We start from the raw sequence: 6000 nt of genomic DNA on the forward strand, positions 1-6000 counted from the left end.
GGCTAAATCTAACGCGCGTTTAACGCGGTCGCGGGTATACTTAAAAGAAGGCAATACTAGAGAGAGGGCAGACCCCTAGCGGTACTACCTTAGGGTAGACCCCCCCTTATAGAGGAGATAAGGGGGGTCCGGAGCTAGATAGGAATAGACGACCTCTTAGATAAATCTAAGTCGCTTAAAAGGCTAAATAAGGAATAGGCCGCTTAATAGAATACTAGGGAAGACGCGATCTAATAATACTAAACTACCTTCTACCCCGCTAACTTCCCGCCTTAGTTTAATAAAGCGATAACGCTAGACCGTTATAAGGGCCTTCCTAAGTATATTAGTATAGTAATTACCTAGATATATATAGGAAAGATTAAGCTTAATAACTTCCTCTTTAACTAATAGGTCCTTAGTATAGTTTCGCTAATATATACTTATAGATAAAAATAAGATACTATTTACTATACGATAATTAACTATTTACTAATAGTAAAGGTAAGGGAGTCCCTCTTAATATAGGCCTAGGATATAGGTAACGTAAGAGCGGGCCTTTAAGGGAAAAGGATAGTAGCGCCGCTAATATAATAGTTCCTTTACTTAGGTAGGCTCCGCTAGTTCGACCTAGCTTAAAGGCTATACGTAGATATACTAAATAATAGAACTAGGGTTATACTAAGGATAGAGCGGCCCTAACTAAGACTACCTTAGCTAACTACTTCCCTTATTAAGGCGACTTAGAAAGGGAGAGGACTTACGATTATAAGACTATAGCTTTAACCGAACTAAACCTAAACTAAGCGTAAACCTCGCCGATTAAACTATAAACCAAATAGAACTAATATAACCTAACTAAACCGACCTTAATAGCTATAAAATAAGACTTACTACTAAAAGACTATAACTAAATAAGACCTAACTTAGAACTAAACTAAGATAGAGCTAATAACTAGCCCCCCTTAAACTATAACCTTAGCCTAGCTTATTAGTAGTAACGTCCGCTTTATTATCGCGGTAAGAATAATAAGACCCCTTTAAAGTAGTATATAAAGTATAAAAGGGAGTAACCTAAGGCTTATAAGGAGTATAAGGACTACTACTATTATAAGAACCTTAATAATAACTAAATAAACCTAACTTTAAACCTAAACTAAAGCTAGCTTAGATAGCTAGCTTATAAGATAGAGTAATAACTAAGGTCTATACTAAGGTAGGACTTATACTAGCGGCGGTATAAAGGCGTTTACTATAGCTTATATTATAACTATAGATTTAATTAAGGTTAAGACTAATAATAATCTTAGCTAGGACTAAACTATAACGGCTATAAAGATACTACTAAACGAAGTTAAGAGCGTTAGTAGGATTAGTAGGCAACGTAAGATAGGGACGCTTTAAGGCGGGCTTAGCGCTAAGAGAACTACCGGGCTATAGCTTAGTATTAGAGGGAGACGTAGTTAGCTCTTAAGCTAGCTCCGCGACGGCCGCGGGTATAGATACCTTAGCCTTAGCTTTAAATAGGGCCTTAAACGCGGCTACCGCCTTACCCTTACCTTTACCCTTCCCCTTATTAATAGGGATTAGGGCTAGAATAAGCTTAGTAAGACTAATAAGATTAAAGCCGCTATCCTCTATATTAAGGCTATCGCTAGTAATAAGATAGAAATAGTTAGCGAGATCGTTAACTACTATAAAAGTCTTTTAAGTAACTAAGAGTAACTTAAGCTTAACCTAAGCTAAGGTCTTAATAATATCGCTAAACTTACTTAAGTACTTCTTTAAGGACTTATATATATAGTAGGTATTATCTATAAAACGGGTAAAAGCTAACGCGAGTATCTCTATATTCTTAGCGACTATAGCTAGACTAAGGGCGGACTCGCTTAACGCGCCCTTACCCTTAGCGGTAGGGGCCTTTTAACTAGCGTAAATATAAGTTTCTAAAGTAATATAATAAAGGCGCTCTTATATTAAACCCTTAATAAGGGAAGGGCTATTAACCTTAGACTATACTTAGTAAAGGGTATTAGCGGCCTCCTTACTTTTAAAGGTAATCTAAAATATAGATTAATACCGAACTTAAATAATACTATAGTAAGAAGGGGTTACTTACTTAATAATAAGACTAGTTAAAGTTAGCGTAAGTAATATATACTTTAGCCTTTATAGCTATTAAAGTTAGTAAAAATACTAAAAGTAAGACCGACTTAGGATAAAGCTAGGATTAATATATATAAGACTAGTTTTAATAGCTAGTAAAGGACTTATAGGTAAGCTTATTAGTAAGACGCTTAATATATATAAAATATAGGATAGAGCGCTCTAATCCCGCTACTATAGTAACTTTCTTATAAGGAGGGGGTTTTAAAGGAGGCGAGCCGCTACTACCTAAGTCGGCTTCTTAGTTAGATATTATAATATAATAATAAGCGAACTAAATATAGTATTAAGGAGACCTAGAGTTATAGAAACGAGGTAAGCAAGGTAGTAGTTAGGCCTATAAAAGAGATAGATAATAAAGGGATAAGAAGAGGTATATATAAAACTAAGGGGGGAGGGTAGGTATATATAGGCGCGAGCTAAGCGCGCGTAATTAGTAACTACGAGATAGAAGGTAAATATAGGCCGCCGCGCCCTTAATCGGGAAGTTATATAGCTAGATAGGAACCGATTTATAATTAGCGGAGCTAGCTAACTAAATTTTAATTAGCCGGCCCTACTTAGGAGCGACCTATACTAGCGCCTAGCCTAGTAACCGGATATTACCTACCCTACTAACTAATAGATTAATAAGCTAACGTAACCGCGGCTACGCGGCTACGATATAAGAGCTAGGGTAAATAGAGGCGCCCGCGAGTTAGTATTACGACTATAGCTACTAGGCCGCTAACGGTCGACCGCGTTAAGCACGTAATACGGTTTAATAGATAAATAGTCGGCACGACTATCTAATAGATATAGGATCGAGGGGATCGTAAAGATCTAAGTAATCTAGGATTAATAGGATTACTACGCTTTATGCGATCTAATGTTAGGGATTATAGCTAGGCCTATAATCTAAGGACAGTCTCTATAGGTATATATAGCTACCTACTTTTACTCCTTTAGATAGATAGCTCTCTAGCTTTTAATATAGATCTTTATTACGATTTTATCTCTAATTCTAATTACTTAGTTATAGTCTACGGTCTATAGCCTCTAACTTATTACTAACGTAATATACTTATTATTACTTAGACTACGCCCTATTATATCTACTAATATAAACCCCTCGATAGGTTTATCCCTTAGGAATAATACCGGTCGTTATACGTTAAAAGCTCTTATTTAGTATAATACCGCGTTACTTTAAGTAATATCGTAACTATTAATATACCTATATAGTAAACTAGATTAACTAACTCTAGAGCTATTATATTACCTTAGGATATAATATATAAGATTATTACCCTTCGATATAAGGTATAGTTACTTAGGAATAAAGGAGGCAACGGATAAGTTAGGGACCTTAGAGAAGTAGTTAAACTAAAATAGCTAGGACTATTCGATAGTACTTATAGCACGCTTCGAGACTTTCTTACCTAACTTAAGGCCTACTACCGGTTTTACCCTACTAAACTCTTAGACCTAGTCGAAAAGGTACTCTATATAGGAAATTATTTATCTAGAACGGTACTCGCTTAGTTTAAACCTATTATAAGGGATTTTCTCGATAACTAACTAGCGCAATAAGATAACGAGATAGATAAAGTTTTTGCTAGTTTCTAAGGATTCGAAGAAGCTATTATAAAGGTATTTAGAATAACTAATAAGGAACGAGAAGCTAAATAGAAACTTTAAGAACTCCGATAAAAGGTCTTAGTATTAAATTATACTATAAAGTTCCGTTAAGTTACCTTAAAGCTTAATTAGGACGACGAACCTCTTATATTACGATTCTATAATAGGCTTAAAAAAGAAGTTAAAGATAAGCTCTATAAGGAAAATTAACCTAATAACCTCTTAGACTATAGTACTATAGTAGTACGAATCGACGATAGATAGTATACGTAACGCTAAGAAAAGAAATAAGGAAGAGGAAACTAGAACCCTTCCTATAGGAATAACTTTAACCGACGCGCTAACTATAAAAAAAAGCGCGAAACTCCTATTACCTATACCTATATAACTAACCTAGGTAAGATAGATCTAAATATAATATAGAAAAGTAAAGGAAAGTATTTTAACTATAGGAAACTTAGATATTACTCTAAAGAATATAGATAACCTTATAAGGAGAAGAAAACCTACTAAGTACTAGCCTTAAAAGGTAAGAAATACCTAAACGCTACTAATAAATAGGAACTAAAGTATAAACTCCTTAGTTAGACTATATACTACGACGACGAATATATAGTATACTTAAGCGATAAGAATAATACTAAATAGTTCCTAAAGCTACTAAAGAAGACCTTTATAATAATATAATAAAGGGATCCTAAAATATAGAAATAAGTTAAATTCGTAGAACTAGAATACCCCTATCTTAAAGGAGTCTCTTAAGACTAGATTAAGAAGAACGGTAAACGATTCTAAGAAGATATATAAAGCAAAAATCGATAATAATAACGGGCAGTCTATAAATAATATAATAAAGAAGATATAGATATAGCCCTTATACTTACGAAACTTAGATAATAACCTAAAGAGGAATAACGAAGTATCGACGATATAAGCTTTAAAGAATAAGAAATACTTAGAGAAACGGAAGATAAGAACGAACTTATACTACTACCCTTACTATTAAGGGAAAATACTACGATTAGAGAATACGCTCTATACTTTAAAGAATTTAAAGAAATACTTAAAATTAGAACTTAATAAATACCTTAAATTCTTATAGAAAACTAATAAGCTATATTAATTCGATATTAACTAGTACTATATAGAGGAGACTATACTATAGCTATCGCTATAGTCGATACCTTTATAGCTCTATAATAAGAATAGTAATTATAAGGAGAATTTAAAGACGATCTATAAATACTACTTACTTATAAGTACTATAAGTATATTTTATAGATATTATATATCTACCTAGATTATATAATATACTTTTAGATAAAGGTATAATATAACGCCTTCTTAGTTAGGTTTAAGGGATAAGTACTTTCGAAACCCTACCTAAGTATAGAACTAGACTACTAGAAAATCGATTAACGCTACCTAAACGATTAAGTTATATTATTAGAACCCGATTACGGTATACTACTTAAATACCGCGATAATTATAGTTTATTAACGAGATATCTTTCGGAGATATACTAAATCTATAAACACGCTAAAATAAAGGAATAGTATAACGCTACTTACTCTAAAGTATCTAAACCCTTAATCTTTTAAAGACTTACGTAATAAGTTAAATATAATAAAGAAGATTATAATAAATATATATACCCGAACTATAGAGTTTATAAATACGAAAAAGTATAAGTATAGTATAAATAATATAATAGTATACTAAAAGATTATTAGTAATATATATAAAGACTATAAGCTATATTCGACTAAGGAAAAATCGATATAGAAATACTATATAAAAAATAGAAAGACGCTAAACGAAAACTTAACCTTTAGTATAAAAATAAATAGAATTACGAAGTATAGTATATAATTAACTATAAAGTAGTATAATATAAACGATATAGCGTCGAGAAATAAGAAATCTTCGATTAGCTATAAGAAATTAGTCTCTTAAGCCCTAATATAATACTACGCGACGAAAATATAAAGAAACGATACTAATAATAAATTAAAGAAGAATACCTAAATAAAATAAATAAGGACTAGGCAAAAAACAAGGTACGTTATCTATAAAAGGGCTATAGATTAGCACGATACGATAAGATCTAAGGACCTTATATATAGCAATAGTAAGCTATAGTAACTAAATAGTATTAGATATCTAAATCGCGGGATATTACGCGCGTATACTTTTAGACTATAGCGCGATAGGCAATTACGTTTTACCTAGAG

This window comes from Hirsutella rhossiliensis (genome assembly GCF_020360975.1).
Source record: "Hirsutella rhossiliensis strain HR02 chromosome Unknown scaffold00010, whole genome shotgun sequence".
In the NCBI taxonomy this organism is placed as follows: Eukaryota; Fungi; Ascomycota; class Sordariomycetes; order Hypocreales; family Ophiocordycipitaceae; genus Hirsutella; species Hirsutella rhossiliensis.